This window comes from Trachinotus anak, unplaced genomic scaffold (genome assembly GCF_046630095.1).
Source record: "Trachinotus anak isolate AG129_WGS33_773 ecotype Australia unplaced genomic scaffold, CSIRO_AGI_Tana_v1 ptg000012l, whole genome shotgun sequence".
NCBI classification, from domain to species: Eukaryota; Metazoa; Chordata; class Actinopteri; order Carangiformes; family Carangidae; genus Trachinotus; species Trachinotus anak.
Window position 1 is genome coordinate 27,306,580 of NW_027273863.1, and position 22,541 is coordinate 27,329,120.

A 22,541-nucleotide genomic window follows, 5' to 3' on the forward strand; every position below is an offset into this window, starting at 1 on the left:
GTAACTAGAAGGACTGGTTTTTGTGTTTTCCAGTTTGGGTGAGACAGACTAAGAATAAGGCTTTCAAATGAATTATGATTAACCTTATGCTTGGGATTCATTAATAAATTGGAGTGATAAATGGCTGCCACCCCTCCTCCTCGGCCTGTGCTTCGAGGGATATGAACGTTAACATGAGTGGGGGGTGTTGATTCATTCAGACTAACATATTCATCCTGCTGCAGCCAGGTTTCAGTCAGACAGAGCAGATCAATGTGATGATCAGTTATCAGATCGTTGACTAGTAGAGATTTAGATGAGAGTGATCTGATATTCAAGAATCCACATTTAATTTTCCTGTTATTTGGTTCTGGACTAACAGTTGTGCTAATTTTTATTAGGTTTTCATGTCTAACTCCTCCTCTGTTCACTTTTGATTTATTATATTTAAATGTAGGTGGTCGGGGGACAGACACAGTTTGTAGGGGGTGAATGGCAGCGACTGCTCTAAGAGGCGCAGAGAAGAGTGTAAGACTGCGGCTCTGCCTCCTGGTCTCAGCTCTGGTTTGTCAGGGCTTTGGCTTCTAATAAACTCAGTGAAGTTTCTAGATAAGAGCGCAGCTCCATCCAGCGTGGGATGTTTGTTTCTAATCAGACCAGGTCTTCCCCAGAAAGTCTGCCAGTTATCAACAAAGCCCACATCGTTAGCGGAACACCAGCTGATAACCAGCGGCTGAACGATGACAGCGGCTTCATGTCCCCGCTGGTCAGGTTGGGGAGGGGCCCAGAGAAAACTACGGAGTCCGACATTGTCCTAGCATAAGTACACACCGACTCCACATTAATCTGAGTGATCTCCGATCGGTGTGATCAGGTGTCATTAGTGCCGACGTGTATTACAATCGTACTGTATTTACGTTTATCCTTCTCCAGCAGCTTCAGGTTTGACTCAATGTCGCTGCTCTGGCCCCAGGAAACATGTGACTGTGGCCGCTGGTGTCGCTAACTTCACGTTTCTCAGAACAGAGTCACCAATGACCAGAGTTTGTTTCCCAGCGGGGGTGTCGCTGAGGGGGGAGAACCTGTTAGAAACGTGAACAGGTTGGTGGTGAGCCGTGAGCTTTTGTTTAGGACTAAGCCTCTTCTTGTTCCGAACAGTCACCAGCCGCCCTGACCTCCCGGCTGCTCGGGAGCTGCTGGGGGGAGAGAAGGAGCTACAGACGGAGCTACACTGGGTCGGTCCGCACCAGCTGCTGGGGGCTGGCTAACTGGAGAAGCTAAAGATGTGGTTTCATGGTGCTGAGCCGAGATCCAGATCTGAGCCTCGCCTCCATAACTGAGAACAAACTACATTTGTTACATGAACCATTATCGCTGAAGGAGGCAGAGGAGGAACTAAACATGAAGCAGGCTGAGCAAGAGAGAGCAGGAGAGGGAGAGACAGAAGCCATGCTAACTGCTAAGCTAAAGTAGCTAACAGAGCTAGCGTGTAAACAGCTGTGTTTTAATGAGAATCTCACGAAGAGAAGGAGAGAGCTGAGAGTGATCGAACAGGAGTTCGACAGTACAACAGATAATTAGTGGTTATATACAAAGATACAACGAGGATCAGCTGAATTCAGGGAGAGCAGCAACAAACACAACACCACCAACACCCGGAAGTGACACAATATGCTTACCGCTTGACAGTAACCAGTGACACTCCCCTCTGGCAGGAGGCTGCGGTCCTTCAGGACCAAAACCTCTCGCCACAAAAATAGCTTCTTCCCGTCAGCTATCAGCCTCATCAACAAGGCTAGAGAGCCCCACTGTCACTGATCCCCCTGATCCTCAATTGCACCAACCACCAGCACAAATTCCTTGTATGTGGAAACATACTTGGCAATAAAACCGATTCTGATTCTGATTCTGATTCTGATAAGCTACCCCTGGGGAAATCTTTTGCAGTCATAACATTGCCTTTCATTGCTATGTGGATGACACCCAGCTATATCTGGTACCACTGATGCATCCTGCATTTTGTCCTGCTTCCAAAACCTTCCTGCAGCTGAATGGCTCAGAAGGTGATCATATTTAACCTCTGTGGCTCTAGTCTGGGTACGTTATCCAGAGAGGCTCACAGCCATGGTTTTACCTTTGATCCAGAGTTGTCCTTTGATGCTCAAGTCACAACAGTGGTGCAGTCTTGTTTTAACCATGTAACCCAGATTAGGTGATTTCTTTTATTTATTTTATTTTTACCAGATTTGACCATTGCAATGAATTTTATTCTAATATCAGCAGTCAAAACATCCAGAGACTGCAGTCAATACAAAACATCGCTGCCAGGCTGTAAACACATACAAAGAGAAGCGACCATATTACACTGATGCTTGCTGCCTCCTTGCTTCAGTGGCTTCCTGCGAGTTTCAGAATTGATTTTAAGATGTTCCTGCTTGTTTTTAAAGCCTTGAATGGTTCCGGCTCTGTAACAGCTAAAATGAGCACATTAGATTTCAGATCTTTAAATCAGGTATGTGTTTCAAGCTTGGCACTCATCTTCATTCACTACAAAGGTTGCTGCAACCAAGTAGCTGCCATTTTAAGCTGGACAGTGTTTTTTCTGGATGCGTTATTATGTCATTAAACACACAGGAAAGTGCTGTCTGTCGATAATGTCCTTCTGCGGTTCATATCCCCACTGCCACTTCAACTTCAACAAAGCAGTAGACACACAATTATACTGGAATTCTGCAACACCTGGGCTTTCATACCCCCCAAAATTTAGTCCTCCTTCGTCTTCTTTGCATTCCACTATTTTGCTGTGAAAAGAAGGAGAAAGAAAGAATAAATAAGAATGATTAAAGACATAGTGACTGTATTCCAGCTGCTGAGGGTCATTGATATTATCAGAAATGACCTGATGCTACTGTGTGTCCTGCTGTCTTCCGTCAGCTCACATTCAGACTGTGACTGGAGTCTTGTGACCTGTAGGTGGTGGACTGCAAGTTTGCTTTTTCATGTTACACTAGCACCACCTTGTGGCTTCTCTCAGGAGCTGTCACACACAAACGGTCCTGAATGAAGCAGGGACTCACGATCACTTAACATGGGAAAGCTTTGTTTTTCCCCATTTGAATGCAGAGAATGCAAAAATGGAAAAACTGACCCATGAATCTGCCTCAGCAGGATTTGAATGATGTGTGTATTAGGTCCAAACTAATTTGATTGTGCTGGATTCAGCACTGATACTTTATTGTAGTATATGTATAGTAAACATTAATTTCATTATTTTTAACACAGGTCCCTGGAAAAGTATGTTATGAATGTAACAATTAAGTGAGATGCAAATAAGCAATACATAACTGACAATCATTATTGAATATTTAATATTTGTGTATCTTAATATTCAGACTGCATGGCAATATTGGTTTAGTGTTTCTGGTCACGAGTTAAAGAAAACACACATAAGGTTAAATTCACCTCTAAATTCTGGCACAGTTCACAGGCTTTGTTTATAATACAGGTTTTAGGCAGTACTTGGTACCTAACTGCTTCTTATGCACATATGACATTCATGCTTACTGTTCATTCTTACAAGTTAAAATAAGTATGCATCTACATTACACTAGGAATATGCATAGAAATGCCAGTATGTAAAAATGATCAAATAGAAAAGAATTAACCTACTAATATTAACATTATATGGCGGAATAATTTTACTAATTCAAAGTTGTCAAGTGTTATTTGTTCATAACAGAATACTTTGGACATGTGTTCACATACAGTGTACACATATAACATGCACATATAATTCATTTGTGCTGACTTCATTTTCATTGAACCTTGGGAGATTCAATAAACTTTAAATCCAAAGATAATGATTTGTAACAAACAAACAAACAAACAAAAACTCCTGCAGTACCAATTAGTGACGTTATGGGAGTGATTGTATGATATGATTGGCTGATCCATTCATGAGAGCTGAGAGCGTCACCAGCGTCAACGGCTGTCAGTCATTTAAAAATCAACGGTCAGTCAGTCACAACCTCCATGATGTTTGGACCAACGGTCCAGTGAGCTCCGAGAGAGGGAGAAACATGTCACGAGTGGAGACTCCAACGTTTCAGTTTGTTTGACTCATTTAGTTGAAGCATAGACTGTATGAGTTGAAGTCAGAGACATTTTGTTCAAGGTTGCTTTGCCGCAGTGATGAGACATCACTAATTAGCTAACATAGCTAGCGAACATTAACCCAGACTGCTCCATCACCGGGGACAGCTGTAAGGTCAGAAAACTAAAACCCATGTTGTTGTATTTCTCTTAAAAGCTAGTTAGGTGCTGTTACCCACATGGTTTTGATTGGCCTGTAACTTGTGTGGCACGGATGTTAAAGCTGATATGGAAAATAAAATTGTAAGTAAATGAAGTAAAGAGTATGAAGAGATTAGAGTTGATGCTGTCAAGGTTAACTCCAGTCTCATGACGTCCGCCAAGTTCAGGGTGACCAGACTCTGAAAATGGAGGGTGTGAGTTATACAAGGACAATCAGGGGGGTTTTTCCTCAGGAGGGGGGGGCAATGATTCTTAGAGGCTGTTTCATATTTAAAATTATATTAAAACAACATCATGTAGCCTAAAATGGTAGTTGGTGTCATCCTCAAGGCCAAGTCATTTTAATTAGTCTCACAACACATCACAATCTGATTTGGATGACTGGACCTGAGGGTTGTTATTCTCAACACTCACAAGGCGTCTGCAAAGTCTAACAACTGTAACAAAGTGCAAACACTCTGGATGTAAGAAATGGCCTCACAGCAACTGTCTAATGTCACATGTTTATTTTACTCTCAGCTCCTGCTGTCAGCTACTCTCCTAGAGGTCTCCAGCTGCTGAAGTTATAATGTCAGACAGGAATGAATAATCAGAACTTAAACTGCTGTGATTTTTCCACTTAGTCCTGTGTGCACAGAGAGCCTGTTTAATATAACAATTTTTCTTCATGAAGGAGCAACTCTGAGCTTAATTTTTTAAAATTATGTTTAAAAAAATGTAGAATTATATCACTAGATTGCAGTGATTTAATTTTACATATTTGAGGCACAACAAAAACAGACAAAACAGAGCAGACAGGCGTCTAGTGTTGTGCTTGTGTCGGCCGACAGAGGGGGCTGTCTGCCAGCTATAGCAGCCTCAGAGATGCAGCCGAAGACATGGAAATAGAGTTACACAATCAGAATTTTCTTTTGTTTTCTTTAGGCAGAGAAAAGGTGAGGCTCACTCATTGGCTGCTATGCTGCTTTGCACAAATTTTAAACTGGCTGCAGCAGCCAGGTGATTTTAAGAGGCTCGGCCTCCTCAGTTATATGTTTTGCTCCCTCTGTTTGAGCAGAAATAGTAAAAACAACAAAATCATTGGCCAAGCTACATTGGTTGTGAGTCAACAAATAGAAGCTCATTCTCTGAGCGAGACGAGAATTGAACTTTTCACCTGTCGTTACACACATCTAGTTAACGTTATTTTAGTGTTGGAATTTGCTCCATGGACTGGGCCAACAAGAAGGGCTGCTTCATCACTGAAAACAAGTGTAAGGTAAGAAAATTATATATTATTATGTCTCTAAAACAAATCTGATGTTAAGGAGTGGTGAGTGTTGTATTCTGGGACAGAGCTCCTGGAACACCTAGGTTTACTGTAGAGTAGGCTGCACTTAAAGCTTTCTTTTACTTTTCTTTTAATTTTCTTGAAATTTTTCCACAGTTTACTGAGATTTGAGGGGAGGATGAAGAATTTGTAAAATGAATTATTTTACAGCCGTTGGTTCACATGTCATGTAAAATAAACTCATGTTGTTGTATTTCTCAGAAAAAAGTAATGTACTTTGTTACTGGGCCTGTGGCTCGTGTTGTGGTTTTGGGAGAGAGGTTTTGTAAAGTGTAATTCAAACTTTGCTGATACCCACAAACACATGGATTTGAACATTTTGTGATTTCACTAATTTTCCTATTTCTTTTAAAAAGACAATTCAAGTATGTTTTGCTGCAGATGACACTCGTCTAACGTTAGACAGGCATTTTTCTCCAACAAGATGCGAGCCAACATCGGACTGTCTCACTGCTGACAACATCTGTAAGGTAAGAAAACTACAATTGCACTTCTTGTATAAATATGCTGTTACTGGCCATCTGTTTATTTGCTGTATTTTATTATTAGATGTCACTGAAGTAGCAAGAACTGGAGTAACAGTAGCACTAAAGCTGTTACTGTAATGTAGTTGTTTGAGTGATGAAGATGACAATGAAGGCTGTAGGGATGAGTTCCAGCTGTCTGCTTTATAGTGTTAGCAACTTAATCACTTCCAGTCACTAACTACCTGCACCAAATCTGGCACCAACCTTTTGGCATTAACAAATGCTATGCTACTAAATATGCTAGTTTTTCTATGAGCAGAGAGGAAAAGAGATCACAAAGAGGAGGAGGCCTGCCAGGAGGAATGATTCTGAATGTTCTCTGAAAAGTGGTGAGAAGATTCAAAGAGGTTTTTCCTTTACTTGACACCTCTATATTAAGTCTGATTAACTTATCTTTATCAACTGGTTATGTACCGCAGGCTTTTAAAGTTGCAGTAATTAAACCTCTACTTAAAAAGCCTACTCTTGATCCTGACATTTTAGCCAATTATAGACCTATATCCAACCTCCCCTTTATCTCCAAAATCCTTGAGAGGGTCGTTGCAAGCCAGTTATGTGATTACTTGCACAGGAATGGTTTGTTTGAAGACTTTCAGTCAGGTTTTAGAGTCCATCATAGCACAGAAACAGCTCTGGTTAAGGTTACCAATCATCTCCTCATAGCCTCAGACAATGGACTTGTCTCTATACTTGTCCTACTAGATCTTAGTGCCGCATTTGACACCATCGATCATAAGATTTTATTACAGAGACTAGAACATATGGTCGGCATCAAAGGAACCGCACTAAGCTGGTTTAAGTCATATCTGTCAGATAGACTCCAGTTTGTTCATGTTAACAATGACTCCTCTATCATAACTAAAGTCAGTCATGGAGTTCCACAAGGTTCTGTGCTAGGACCAATGCTCTTCAGTCTATATATGCTTCCTCTAGGAAACATTATTAGGAGGCACCAGATGAATTTCCATTGTTACGCAGATGACACCCAGCTGTACTTATCCATGAAGCCAGGTGAGACTAACCAGGTAGCCAAGCTTCAGGTGTGTCTTAAGGACATAAAAATCTGGATGACCAGTAATTTCTTACTCTTAAATTCAGACAAAACTGAAGTTATTGTAATTGGCCCAAAACACCTCAGAGATACACTATGTGATAATATACTGACTCTGGATGACATCACCTTGGCCTCCAGTGCTACAGTCAGAAACCTTGGTGTCATTTTTGACCAGGACTTGTCCTTTACTTCACATATAAAGCAAGTCTCTAGGACAGCCTTCTTCCACCTGCGCAATATTGCTAAAATCAGACCCATTCTATGTCTAAAGGATGCTGAAAAACTAGTTCATGCATTTGTTACCTCAAGACTGGACTACTGTAACTCTTTATTGTCAGGATGTCCCAAAAATTCAGTAAAAAGCCTCCAATTGATCCAGAATGCGGCAGCACGAGTACTGACAGGAACGAGGAAACGAGATCACGTCTCTCCTGTGTTAGCCTCTCTGCATTGGCTCCCTGTAAAATCCAGAATCGAATTTAAAATCCTCCTCCTCACCTACAAAGCCATTCATGGTCAGGCACCATCGTACCTTGGAGAGCTTATAGTTCCCTATTTTCCCAATAGGACACTTCGCTCTCTAAATGCAGGTCAACTTGTGGTTCCCAGAGTTAGTAAGAGTAGAATGGGGGGCAGAGCCTTCAGCTATCAGGCTCCTCTCCTGTGGAACCAGCTCCCAGCGTGGGTTCGGGAGGCAGACCCCCTCTCTACCTTTAAGATCAGGCTTAAAACTGTCTTGTTTAGTAAAGCTTATAGTTAGGGCTGGCTCGGGTATGTCCTGACCCATCCCTTAGTTATGCTGCTATAGAGCTAGACTGCTGGGGGATTCCCATGATTCACTGGGCGCTCTCTCCCTATTTCTGTCTCTCTCCCCCGCTCTCTCTCAATGACTTCATGCCATTAACTTTGTTTCCTTTTCTCTCCCGTAGTTTTGTGCTTCTCCTCTCTCTCCCTCTCTCTGTCCTCATTCTGCAGGTATCTCTGCCTCGGGAGCAGCAGGATCCAGATCCACCACTACTCATCTTTACTATTAACCACTGTTACCTGTCATCATTATTATTGATAACACCATTACCTACACAGCTGTTCCTGGTCTCTCTCTCTTCTCTCCCCTCTCCTCCCCCTCCCCCTCTTTCTATCTTCCCCTAAACCCAACCGGTCGAGGCAGACGGCCGCCCACCCTGAGCCCGGTTCTGTTGGAGGTTTCTTCCTGTTAAAAGGGAGTTTTTCCTCCCCCCTGTCGCCAAGCGCTTGCTCGTTGTGGGAACTGTTGGGTTTTTCTCTGTAACAAAGTAAGGTCTTGACCTTACCCTGTAAAGTGCCTTGAGATAATGTATATTATGATTTGGCGCTATACAAATAAAATTGAATTGAATTGAATTGAAGATGAGCACTTTAAAATGTTGATGATTTTCTTACTATTTTACGTTTTTCCAGTTAGATTTACTAACCAGAAACACAACAAATTCACATCTTGACAATCCAGCTTATTGTCACCTCAAAAGAGCCCATTAAGATGCAGTTTTAAACAAAAGGCAATGCTGGGAGAACTGTAAGGTAGGAAAACATCTGATCAGAATCAGAATCAGAATCAGAATCAGAATCAGAATCAGAATCAGAATCAGTTTTATTGCCAAGTATGTTTCACATACAAGGAATTTGTTCTGGTGATTGGTGCAGTTGGAGGTTCTTGGAGGTTCTTGTAAACAGCAGGTTTACACAGTTTTAGTTTCTGCCTGTATGTGGGAATCAGGTGGACCATGACATGGTCAGAGTGGCCCAGTGCAGCCCGGGGGACGGCGTGATAAGCACCACTGATTGTGGGGTAACAGTGGTCCAGAGTGTTCCCCTCTCTGGTCGGGCAATTAACAAACTGTCTGTATTTGGTCAGTTTGTGGCTGAGGTTCCCTTTGTTAAAGTCACCAAGGACAATAACTAAGGAGTCCGGGTTGGTCCACTCCACACAGTATCTGCTGTGGCCTGTGGTGGGATGGAAACACCGACCAGGATGAATGAGGTGAACTCACGGGGGGAGTAGAAGGGCCTGCAGTTTATGATGAAAGTCTCCAGGTCAGGAGAACAGTGCTGCAGGATCACTGTCACGTCTCTGCACCAGCCACTGTTTGCATAAAAGCAGATTCCTCCACCTTTGGTCTTGCCGGACAGCTCTGTGTCGCGATCCGCTCTGAAGAGCTGGAAGCCCTCAGATGACCTAAAAATTGGTTTTGGGTGATCCTTCCATGTAATATGTAAAGAGCAGATGTGTGACTCCCTCTAGTGGATGTTGTGGAGTATTGTGTTGTCTTTGCGACAGCAGTGTCAGGTCGATGGCAATGATATTGGAGGTTTTGTGAAAGCTGCTGTTTCTTTAAATTCAGACACTTTGACTCTTCATCTCGTGAACTGTGGTTCTACTGGATCTTTGCAGAGGATTTTACTGTCTGAACATATAAAGCATCATGAAACCAGAGTTGATCTCTGTGTGTTCAATCTGAACAATTTCTGTATCTATTTAGTTTTTGTTGTTGATGGAGTCTTGTGTCTGAAGCTTCATCCAGGTGGTTTGTCATTGGTGTGGATTTGCTGCTCATGTGAATCCTCCCACAGTGTTTCATTAGCAGCTGTAACCACAGTGACTCTGAGAAAACAGGAATTAGCAGAATCCATCTGATATCAAGCTGTGCTTTGAATACCACTTCCCTCCTCTTTGAAGAGGAGTCAGATATCTGTCTTCAGGTTTTTGTACAGCCTCTTCTACACTTTGTATCACTGTGTTTGTAGAGCACAGTAGTAGAGAGCTGTGTCTGCCAGGGTTAGTCTGCTGATGGTCAGTTCAGTTGATGAGCTTGTTGTTTGGGTTTGATATCGACCATCAGGAATATATTCAATAGCACTCAGTGCTCCCTCTCCTTTGAACAGTATAAACTGAGGAGCCTGAAGGTCAGAATCATGTCTGTACCAGTAAAGGAGAACACCAGCTGCTGTTGTCTGATATTGACATGTGAGTGTGACAGATTGTCCTTCTGTTCCACTGACTTCATCTCTTACAGGAGAGATTTTGTCTCCAGCTATTAGTCCTGGAAAAAGTAGAGAAAATGAAGCCATTAGACTAACATTGTCCATGAGGCTGAGAGGAGAAGACAGTGGAAAATGTCACTGTACAGTGTTACTCTGTGGACACAAACAGCTCAACTGTAGCTCACATCACAACTACATTGTACAGGACTTCATCACAAAGACACATTATTGTGCCTTTTCAACTGTGAAAGTGATCAAATGGAGGTCAAATATCTTGTTGCTACAGCAGGTGAACTGAGACTCTCATTTGTTGTCAAACTCACCTATGAAGTGAGAGAAAAACAAAAAGAGGTAAAGCAACATGTCTTTGGAGGAGTTGAAGCCAAACAGACAGCAGATGAACAATGTTCTTCCACTGCAGGAGAATCCAACAACTAAACAGCCTCTCTGCTGCACAGCCCTTCTCCTCAACATCAAGCTGATTGTGCTTTTAGTTCCTCAAACATTTCTGCTCTGGACACACTAATAATCTCATTGGCTGAGGTGGACTGAAGTGGGTGTGACCAAAAAAATCACCTTTATGTTAGTTTTCATGATGTTTTTTCTCATCAGTCCACAGACACAGTCTCCAAAACTCAGTCTTGTAAGAGTGTGTGACTCCCTCTAGTGGATGTTGTGGAGTATTGTGTTGTCTTTGCTCCAAAGGTTTTTGTACAGAGTTGTGTTGTTTTCTGTCACTGTGGGCTGCAGAGCACAGTAGTACACAGCAGAGTCTGTCACTGCAGCAGAGGAGATCTGCAGATGAAACTCTTTCTTTGTCTTGTCTTGTTTTAAAGATTGTCTTGTTGTGTTCTCTGAATAATCTGCGATGAGAAACTGTGGAGATGAACTGGACTCCTGTTGATACCAGTAGAGACTTCGTACAGAGCCTGAATAGTTGCAGGAGAGAGTCACAGTGTCTCCTTCCACAGTCATCATTACATCTTTAAATGGTTTCACTAAATCCTCAGAGGATCCTGAAAAGAACAAACAGATATTTCACCATGACACTTGGATTTTTGAAATGATGAAACATATTCATTTTTTATGAAGCTCCACTAACTCTTGGGTCTTGGTGCATGTTTTTAGTACTGACCAGTATGAAAGGAGACGATCACGATCCAAACTGAAAGCAGGAGCATTATTTTCACTTGTACTGAATGAACAATAGAGAGAACTCGGCAGCTCTTCAGGTCCAAAGTGAAGCCTTTCATATTCAGTTGTGTAGCTCCTCCTCTTGCTGTGCTCTGTTTCCATACAGGCTGATGGAAGCTGTTGTAATGACAGTGATGCTGCAGTCGTCATCATCATTATCATCATCATCATCCAAGAAGGTCAAACTGAAGGAGGAACTGCAGAAAATTCACCTGAATCAATCTGAAGAGAAACAACTTCCTGAAAACTCTCAAAGCTCAACTGTTGCAAACTGGTGAGAAATTCTGACTGAGAATGTGAAACATGTTCAGATCAGAAGAGAAGTTGAAATTATCACCATTCAGACTAAAACACTGGAGATTGTACAGTCAGATGTTGTGTTTATTATCATGACAGTGATTACAGTTAAATGATGCAGCAAACTGTCTCCATCATTCTGACTTTTATTGATCGGTTTTCTCTTCTATCTTCACTGAGTCTAGACTGGATCATGAGGAACCACTGAAGTGTAACAGTGTGTGACTCCCTCTAGTGGATGTTGTGGAGTATTGTGTTGTCTTTGCTCCAAAGGTTTTTGTACAGAGTTGTGTTGTTTCCTGTCACTGTGGGCCTCAGAGCACAGTAGTACACAGCAGAGTCTGTCACTGCAGCAGAGGAGATCTGCAGATCCATTCTGGTTCCATCATCACTCATTTTAACTGACAGTCTAGACTTGTTTTCATTTTGAGTTCCCAAGTGAAAGATGAGGAACTCTGGTGGTTTTCCTGGATATTGTCGATACCAGTAAAACTCATCACTAGCAGTTGCTTTTTTGGAATACTTGTAGGACAGATTAACAGAGCTGCCTTCTGAACTGAACTCTTCAGTCTTGACTGGAGTCAGTTCTTGACAGCTGACTCCTAAAGGAAGAGAGAACTCTGTTATCACAAGATGTAAAAGTTCTGATAACTGAATCACATTCAAGAAGTTTTAAAAGACTTTCTTTAAATGCAGAATCTAACATACCTGTAACAATGGAGAGAAACAGTAGAGAAAACCCACAATGATCCAATGACAGCATGTTGAATAAAGGTGATGTTGATGGTTTGTGTCTTGAACTCTGCTGAATATGGAAGTTCCTCTCTCTTCTATAGTTCAGTAACAGCTCAGCTCCTCCCTGAATCTCTCTGTCTCCTCTTAGATCTGTATTTTCTCTTCTCTCTCTGACTCTTCCTCAACCTTCAAACTCTGAAAATGACTCTGATGCTGCTCTTTAAGAATAAGAGTAAAAGCTGAGGAACCATAATATGCCACTCTGTCTAAAGTCATTTGAGTGTCAGATAGTCATCTGAAAGCTTCAGATAGTAATCTCAGAGACTTGTAAACTGCTCCGTCACTCTGGACAGTACCTGTGGTCAGGTGAGAGAAACAGCAGTTACAACAGTATCTAGAGACCAAACAGAGTCATGTCACTAAATCATCAAAACTATCATTACAGCTGCAGTTATTAGCTGATGATCAGTATGATGTTCTGTGTTGTGTTATCACCTCCTCACAACTCTGAAGTTGTGTATTTACAGCAGCAGTGAATTAGCAAAGTGATGCTACAAACTGTTGAGTCAAGCTTACAGGTGGGGAGTATTTGATAAACCAGTCAGACAGTTTCAGGGGAATATTCCCTCAGAGAAACAAAACTCACATCTGGAAGCTGAGATCAAGTCTAATTCATCAGTTCATAATCACATACAGAGTTTCAGTGAGTTTAACAGTGAACCTCACAGCTGAGAAATGAACGGATCCTTTCAGGAAGTGATTCAGTTCAGGTCATTCACCCAGAAGATTTGCTCTTTTGAAAGAAATGTTCACAAACAGCACAATGTTAATATTCAGTCAAGTGTCAGTTCTTCACACCATTGAAATATCAAGTCAAAGTGAAGCTCAGCTTGGGGCCTTGGATCAGGAGGTCTGGAGGTTCGATCCTCCTTCTTTCCACATGTTGACACTGAAGCTCTTGTCTTGCAGCTCCACCACCATCACTGTGAGTGAGTGTGCACGTCTGGGTGATCAAGGGGCTCGTTATGCAAGAGTTTGCTGTAAAGACTGTTCAGTAAATTCATCCATTTATCATTTAAAGGAAGGTTTGATTGCCTTAAGATATTATCTCTGTTCTATAGAAGACAAAGAGGTCGGTCTGTTGACACCACAGGGAACTGAAAACAACATGGAGGACATTTTCTATTCCTTTAATGTTTCACACATTAGGTGCAGTGCTTGGATGAGAAGTGGTGACTTGCTCCTGTAGACTGACAGGTAAGTGCAGTCTGATCTAAGATGTCAGGCTGTATGAACAGTTTCAGTTTGAAGTGTGAAGAGAAAGGCCACTTTTGTTGGATAGTTGTCAGCTGTTGTCTTCAGTCTCAGAGGGTTTGCTGTGTAATTCTCTATCACTGATGGAAACAATACTTTTCCTACACACAGTCGTATACAAAGGTTTGGTCAAAATACAAGTTTTGTTTTTTGAAGCCAGAAGAATTAAAGACACCTGCAGCAAACACAAGTTAAACATGAAGCTGTCTTCAGTGATAAAGATTATACATGTGTAGACAAGATTCTAAACACTAATGTAGCAGCAAGCAACTGTTTTCTATGTAAAGGTGTAGTGGAGTCATGGCGTCCTGAGCAGAGAACTAAGTCACACTCCCACTGAATGTGTTGTACTCTGAGTTCACCTTGTCCCTGGTCCAGATGCATGTTAGTGCATGTGAGTCCCTCACAGTTAAACTGTTGGTCCTCCCCACATTCATAAACACACAGTGACCGTCCACAGGTGAGATGACACAGTGCAGTATGCAGCCTGGCCATGAGGACCACCAGTTCAAAACCCAGTCAGCTGATGGACCATCAAAACATCCATAAAGACTTTACCAGCTCCCTCGGTGTCTTTACTGGCCCTCTCTGTGTACCTGTCATCTGTCCTGACTGGTCCCAGTGGAGAAGTCCAAGGTTGAATTTCTTCAAGTCTAATTGTGGACTGGAGTCAGTCCTGGTCTGTCTTTACTGAGGTGGAGAACCCTGCGAGCTGCTAAAGGCTCCAGCTGGACTCTTCTTCTCCTCCATGTGTCAGTAACTTGATGCTACATAATGTTAATGTCTGTTTTCATCAGTGACCGCTACAGTAGCATGCTAACATTAGCTAACTTGCTGTTACCAATATTATGAAATTTTTCAGCAAATATTGCTATGGCTAGCTGGCTAACTGTCAGCAATGCTAGCGTGGGCTAATGGTTGTGGTTAGATCGTTTCTTGTTGGATCTGTGTACAAAGGGAAACTCTTCAGTTGTGCCTCTTGTTGTGTGTTTACTAGCCTTTTCTGCTGGGCTTCGTAACAACTTCCTGCGAACACAAAGGGAGGGAGACTCATGAAGTTGTGAACGGAGGCTGTAGGTGTGACCCATGAAGCATTTGTCTTGGTGCAAGATGCTGGTGGTGTCCAGCAGCTGGAACATCTAGAGGCAGTGAATTTAATACACAGAACCTTTCATTCACTGTCACTTTTTATTTCTTCAAGTTGAACAACTGAAAACAATTCAACAGTAATTGTGGCATGTGGAAAAGGTTGGACTCTACTACTGGTAAAACACCCAGAACTTGACTTATCGGGACTCGGGTGAACAACTGTCACTAAGAATTTTCATCTGCTGATAAATTGTCTGACTCTTGAAAACTTGTGGTAACTACACTCTACAACCATGGTCTGCTCTAAGCAACTGACTATCTGCAAATGAACAAAGGAGGGGTCATAAAAGATATTAAAGCACATCCAGCTAGAAATGTCCACTGTCTAAAATGGCTTTAACAAATGTCTGTTAAGGGAAACTGTGGAAGTCAAGAGAAGACCTGGAGAACAAGAAAACCTTCAGATCAAGCTGCAGGTCTGCTGGACACAAAGGACGTGGGTACTGACTGAGCAGGTGTCCAAACCTTTACACAACACATTCATTCTTTTTTTTTCAGTTTTGTGAGATGACAAAGATAAAAGTAACAGTGCATTGATATTTGAAGAAAGTCTCATTTGTGAACTGCAGAGGTTGGATTTACTTCTTTTCACTTTAACAATCAACTAAGTTTGTAATTTCCCCAAATTGTTCAATACAACTGGAGTTAACAACCCACAACATCTTATTATCATCAGCATCTCAATGTTAAATTCTGTAATCATGATTCATATTTATTCATCAGTCATGTTCATCATCAGTGCAGTGACACAACTTTGTATTTTAAGGAACCACTGAAGTGTAACAGTGTGTGACTCCCTCTAGTGGATGTTGTGGAGTATTGTGTTGTCTTTGCTCCAAAGGTTTTTGTACAGAGTTGTGTTGTTTCCTGTCACTGTGGGCTGCAGAGCACAGTAGTACACAGCAGAGTCTGTCACTGCAGCAGAGGAGATCTGCAGATGGACTTGATTTCTCTCTTCATTCAGTTCAGCAGTCAGTCGAAGGTCTGGAGGTTTTGCTCTCACCACTTCAGGCTCTTTTGCATCAGTGATCAGGAGAAGATACTGAGGAGCTGATCCAGGATCCTGCCGATACCACTGGAGATTTTGAGCTTTAACTGAATAGTTACAGGACAGAGTAACAGCACGGCCCTCTGATGAAAACACTTCAGCACTGCTGGCAGTAATATCATCTTCTAAGCTGTTACCTAGTGAGGGAAACAACATGTTATATTTAGAGTTCTGCTCCATGGTCACACATCCATCATTTGACAAACATCACACAGACAGTTTTGTGGAAACAAATGATCCTGTCAACAGTAGAGTCAGCAGTTATCAGTGATGAAGTGATGACTCTTTATTATCTAGATCTGGATCTTTTTAAATGTTCAGTTGAGGTTTAACTAAACAAATATCCAAACTGGTTGTGTAAAGCTCTGAAAATGTCTTTGTGTTTCAGGTTGTCTGGTCTAAAACATACGTACCTACGAGAGCTGAGAAGAACAACATGACAGTGAGTCTGTCCATGTTCACAGAGGTGAAATGTTGTCACTGAATGTTCAGGATGGAGAAGTTGTGAGTGGTTTTGTGAGTTGTGTTTGGTCTGATGTTCACAGCTGGAATCAAACAGTTCTCTGCCAAGCAGCAGCTCTGCAGTCAGTAGGAGGAGACTCACATGTCAAACTCTCTAAAGCTCCTCATCACAACTGTGTCTCATGACTGAGAAGAATCTGGACTGGATCATGAGGAACCACTGAAGTGTAACAGTGTGTGACTCCCTCTAGTGGCTGTTGTGGAGTATTGTGTTGTCTTTGCTGCAAAGGTTTTTGTACAGAGTTGTGTTGTTTCCTGTCACTGTGGGCTGCAGAGCACAGTAGTACACAGCAGAGTCAGACACCTGAAGCTTCTGGATCTTCAGAGGAACTGATGTTGATGTCTTGTTGATTGCAGCATTAAATCTCTTTCTGGAACTCTGGAGCATGGTCTACTGTCTGTGAGAAACATCTCAGCATGTACTGTGGGAAACCATTGACTTCTTGTTTGTACCAGAACAAAGTGGGACTTGGATTAGTTGTCTCAAATTTACAATCCAGTGTAACTGTGTCTCCTTCAGTAGCAGTGACTTCTGCTGTTGTCTGGATCACTCTGTCTTCTCCTTTACACTCTGGGGAAGAACAGAACATGCAGAGGAAGAGATGAATCAATAAAGATGATTGATTCAAGGAGAACAATCAGTAGCTTTAGAGTTACCTATCCAGAGAGTCACACACACACACACACACACACACACACGTAGAATAGATGTGATGTTCACTGATCATTGTCACTTTGAACCATATCAAGTGTTTTTACAAGGTAACAAATGTCAGCAGAAATGATCTGCTCTGATTCTCTGGATCATAAAGATTCAAGCTCTGACTGTAGAGCTCAGTAATATGTCAAAGTGTTTGAAGAGGAAACATGTTGTGCTTCTATCTTACCAAAGAAAAGAGCAGCAAGAATCATCCACAGCCAATGTTCCATCTCTACAACAAGGCTGAAATCAACAGGAGAAACTAGCTGATGTTCAACATTCAGTCTGACACTTGTTCTCTTCACAGCAGCAGTTATTATTGACACAGTGGTTGAACACTGTGAGGAAGTAGTGCACCGCCTACTTGATGATGTCGCCCTCTAGTGGAGGTAAAAAGTAGAGTTCAACAGTGTGGAAAAAGGCTTCCAGCAGCTGGTCAGTGTGTCAACTTGAACTCTGCTGAATATGGAAGTTCCTCTCTCTTCTATAGTTCAGTAACAGCTCAGCTCCTCCCTGAATCTCTCCGTCTCCTCTTACATCTGTATTTTCTCTTCTCTCTCTGACTCTTTTTCTTTGTTCATCTTGAGGAAGTGTAATGTCATGTGTACGTCACTCCTGACACATGAACACACAGATCTGACTTTCAATCAATCATCTTCAGAAATGAAGCTGATTCCCTTTAGACCTTCAGTCATGTGCAGCATCATTTCTGTTCTTTATTGAAGTTTTTATCTTGAGTTCTCCAGCTCGTTCTGCTGCTGGTCAAAGGTTCAGAGAATAAAGTGATGTTCCTGACATAAAGACATTGAATGTGCTTCTGTGGCACAGAAACAGTCTTTATAGTTTAGTAGTAAACAGCACAGAAAGATAACATTAAGTCAGTAATAAGAACTCATTCACACTTTGACTTGGAGGCAGTAGAAGCTCTTGTTGAGTGTTTCATGTACAGCTCGTAATGAAAAAGGAAGTGAAATATTGTTATCAGCCAATACACTCACTGGCCACTTTATTATGCATGTAGGCCTGTAGACATGGTCCAGACGAGCTGCTGAAGTTCAAACTGAGCATCAGAATGGAGAAGAAAGGTGATTTAAGTGACTTTGAACGTAGCATGGTTGTTGGTGCCAGACGGGCTGGTCTGAGTATTTCAGAAACTGCTGATCTACTGGGATTTTCCTGCACAACCATCTCTACAGAGAATGGTCCGAGAAAGAGGAAATATCCAGTGAGCAGCAGTTCTCTCATTACAACCAAGGTCTGCAGAAGAGCATCTCTGAACACACAACACGTTTAACCTTGAAGCAGATGAGCTACAGCAGCAGAAGACCACACCAGGGGCCACTGCTGTCAGCTAAGAACAGGAGACTGAGGCTACAGCTCACACAGACTCAACAGAATTTGGAGTCAACGACATGAAAGCATGTAGCCATCCTGCCTTGTATCAATGGTTCAATCGTTATCATGCTGAAAAATAAAACCAATCCCAATCAGGTGCTTACCAGAAGGAATGGCATGATGAACTAAAACCTGTCTGTACTTTTCAGCATCATGATCCCATCAGTTTAGACAATATCACCAACACCACTGGCAGAAATGCAGCCCCAAACCAGGACAGACCCTCCACCATGTTCACTGAAGGCCACAAGAACTCATTCTTCCAACTCCCTCCAACTCTTCTTCTCACATATTGTCTATGATTGGACACAAACATTTCAAACTTGGATTCTTCCCTCCATAACTCTCTTTTCAACTGATCCTCATACCAATCTTTGTGAGCTTTAGCATATCTTAGCCTTTTCACCCTGTTCCCCTTCTGAAAAAGCAGTTTCTTGGCTGCTGCTGTTCCACAAAGACCATTCCTGATCAAGCTTCTTCAGACTGTAGAAGGGTCAACTTAACATCCTGATGAAGCTGCCAGATGCTGAGCCAGGTCCTTGCTGAACTTCTTCCAGTGTCTCAATAAAGAAACTCTAAGAAACTTCTCATCAAGTTTTCTTGGCCTTCCAGTCCTTTTTTTGTCCTCGACCTCTCCTGATTCTACAAATTTCTTTGTGACAGCTTGAATACCACATCTTGAGTATCCAGTTTGTTTGCTGATTTCCCTTTGAGAGTGGCCATGCTGATGCAAAATTATCATTTTATGTCTGTCAAATTCTGTGACCTTTGGCATTTCTCCAAAGTGCACAAACCTCCAAACCCAGTGCAGGTGAACCAGCTCCCTATATCACCTACTGAAATCATCCCCAGTGCCCACGTGACCCAAACCCTGTGCATTACCGTGGCAACCAGACCAAACAAATCGAGAGACGAATCGTCCACCAGTGCAATAGGCAACGGCTCCTACAACCCAGCCCCTAATTATGGAGTTCATCTAAATAATTACTCACATACAGTACCAAGTAGGAGACGTACGCATACAAAGAAAACACTTTAAAGCTCAACAATTAATGTTCACCAATAATCCACAGTGAAATCTTCTTTCTTCTTGAATCAATATGACTCAAAAGTCCACAGTCTCACCAGTCAAAGTCAAACAGTCAAAAATCCAAGGTGAGCCTCATAACAGTCCAAAAAAAAACCAAAGTCACAACTAAAGCCTCAAGTGGCTTCAGCCTCCTGCAGCAGGCAAACCTTTATGATGGGCCGCTCCAGGCAGCTGCTCCGGGTTTTAATCCGCACCTGACAAACCAATCCTTTTCGATCCGGGAAGGTTTCTATCACTCGTCCCACAGGCCAAGAGTTCCGAGGTGCCGGGCTGTCCATGATGATGACGACAAGATCTCCCACGACCAGATTCCTCTTCACTCCTGTCCATCTCTGCCGCTCCTGCAGTTGAGGTAGGTATTCCTTAACCCATCTCCTCCAAAACAAATCAGACATATATTGAACCTGTTTCCACCTCCTATGTGCATATATGTCTGAGGGTTCGAACACTCCTGGTGGTAATGTTGGTGAGGTCTTCAACAGCAGAAGATGGTTTGGCGTCAATGCTTCCAGGTCATTTAGATCCATGGAGGCTTTGGTGATTGGTCTGCTGTTAATTATGGCTTCAATCTCACGAAGCACTGTATGAAGGCTTTCCTCATCCAAGTTCTGTACTTTAAAGGTCGAGTTGAGAACCTTTGGAATAGATCCTATCAACCGTTCCCAAGCTCCCCCATGATGTGAGCCCGCAGGTGGATTAAAGCTCCAGTGGATTCCCCTCTGCAGCATAACATCATGGATCTGTACATGATTCCACTGCTGGATGGCCCTCCTCAGCTCCCGGTCTGCACCTACGAAGTTCGTTCTATTGTCAGAGCGCAGCTCTCGAACTTGACCTCTTCTGGCAGTGAAACGCCTGAGTGCATTAATAAAGGAGTCGGTGTCCAGCGATGATGCAACCTCAATGTGCACCGCTCTGATGGCAAGGCAAGTAAATATAACACCGTACCTCTTTACCATGCTCCTTCTGCTCTTAACCTCGAAAGGTCCGAAGCAGTCGACTCCCACACGAGTGAATGGTGGTTCATCTGGCACAATCCTTTCCTTAGGCAAGTCTGCCATCTGCTGATGAACTGGCAGAGCATTCAGACGGCGACAGGTGATGCACCTTGACAAAACTCTCCTGATGGTTGAATTCACACCAGCTATCCAGTACTTCTCCCTCAATTTAGACAGCATGTGATTACGGCCACCATGTCCGACTTCTTGATGTACGTGTCTAAGTAAAAGCTCTGAGATGTGGAGGTCCTTTGCCAGGATTATTGGATGTTTCTTTTCCATAGGCATGGAGAATCTACTGAGCCGACCACCAACTCTCAGGATTCCATCTTGCAGCTGTGGACAGAGCTTATGGAGGTGACTGGACTTCCTGACAGGCTGCCCTTTCTGCAGACTGGTTAGCTCCTCAGGAAACCTTTTCCCCTGGCAGAACTTGATGATGGCAAGCTCAGCCTGGTCCAAGTCTTCCACTGTAAGGCTTCTCTGCACCACAGTCCTCTTAAAATCCTTCATCTGCTCTTCCACAGAGGATGCCTGTTTTTCTTTGGTGATGTCAGACTGTGCAAAGGTCAGGTGTAACTGTCTTCTCTTCTTTACACAGGACATGAGCAAGGTTTTAATCTTCAAGACCCATGCCACTGCTTTCCTCGGACTTGTCCAAGAGGAAAAATATTCAACAAGGTGAGTTACAGGTTCTTCTCTGGCATTCACTGCAGCAATGTTTTTGACCTCAGGGTCGCCAGGTGAAAGATGATTGATGTCTTCATGCTCAACAGGCCATTCACTCTCGGGATGCAAAAGAAAGCGAGGCCCTGACACCCATGTAGCATCTGCAACAAACACATCAACTTTCACACCTCTGGAGGCCATTTCTGCTGGATTGCTGCTGGTGTCCACATACCTCCACTGGGCCGGACAGGAAACCTTGAGGATTTGTGAGACCCGGTTTGCAACAAAGACTTTAAACCGAGAAGTCTCATTCCTGATGTATTTCAGAACAGATGTGCTGTCCGTCCAGAACACAGAGTCCAGCAGATCCATCTGTAACTCTTTCCTCCAGAGCATATCAATGTGGCTGGCCATAGTTGCAGCGACAAGCTCCATCCTGGGGATTGTGACACATTTTAAAAGGTGCTACTCGAGCCTTTCCCATCACGAAAGCACTGTGTACTTCCGAGATCTTTGTTTCCAACAGCAGGTAAGTAACTGTTCCGTATCCATGTTCGCTGGCATCGCAAAAGTGATGTAACCGTGCTGAAGCCACTTCTACAAAGCCTGGTGGCTTCATGCATCTACTGACCTCAAATCTGTCCAACAGATGCAGCTGCTGCAGCCAGTCCAACCACTCCTTTGAGACTGACTCAGGCACAGTATCATCCCAGCCTATCCCTCGCCTGCACAGGTCTCTCAGGATCTTCTTCGCTGTTAAAACCACAGGGCTCAGCATTCCAAGGGGATCGTAAATGGAACTGACGGTTGAGAGGATTCCTCTTCTGGTAAGTGGTCTCTCTTTAAGTACAATCTTGAACTTAAAGGAGTCTGATTTAATGCTCCATTCCACACCCAGCACTCTCTCCACAGGTAACAAGTCCAGCTCCATGTCCAACCCTTCAACGCCTTTTGCTCTGTGATTCTCTGGGATGGCTTTCAGCACTCCAGGTCTGTTACTCAACCACTTTGTGAGAGAAAATCCACCCTTTGAACACAAAGACACCAGATTCCTGTAAAGCAACACTGCTTCATTCTCCGTGGCCACTGACACGAGGAAATCATCTACATAAAAGCAGTGCAATAGTTTATCCACCGTTTCCTCACTGTAGTAATGCCCGTAGTCCTCTGCAAACTTTCTGAGAGCAAAGTTGGAACAGCTGGGAGAT

At 42.9% G+C, this 22,541-nt stretch overlaps 1 protein-coding gene across 1 annotated transcript in view; it reads left to right on the forward strand.

Annotated features, from left to right (window-relative positions):
* The first annotated feature begins 909 nt into the window (after positions 1-909).
* Positions 910-22,541, forward strand: part of LOC139628550 (uncharacterized) — a 352,652-nt gene continuing 331,020 nt past the window's right edge. The window contains exon 1 of the mRNA XM_071490297.1: positions 910-1,080. The gene's annotated coding sequence lies outside the window, so the exon portion shown is untranslated. The remainder of the gene's footprint in view (positions 1,081-22,541) is intronic.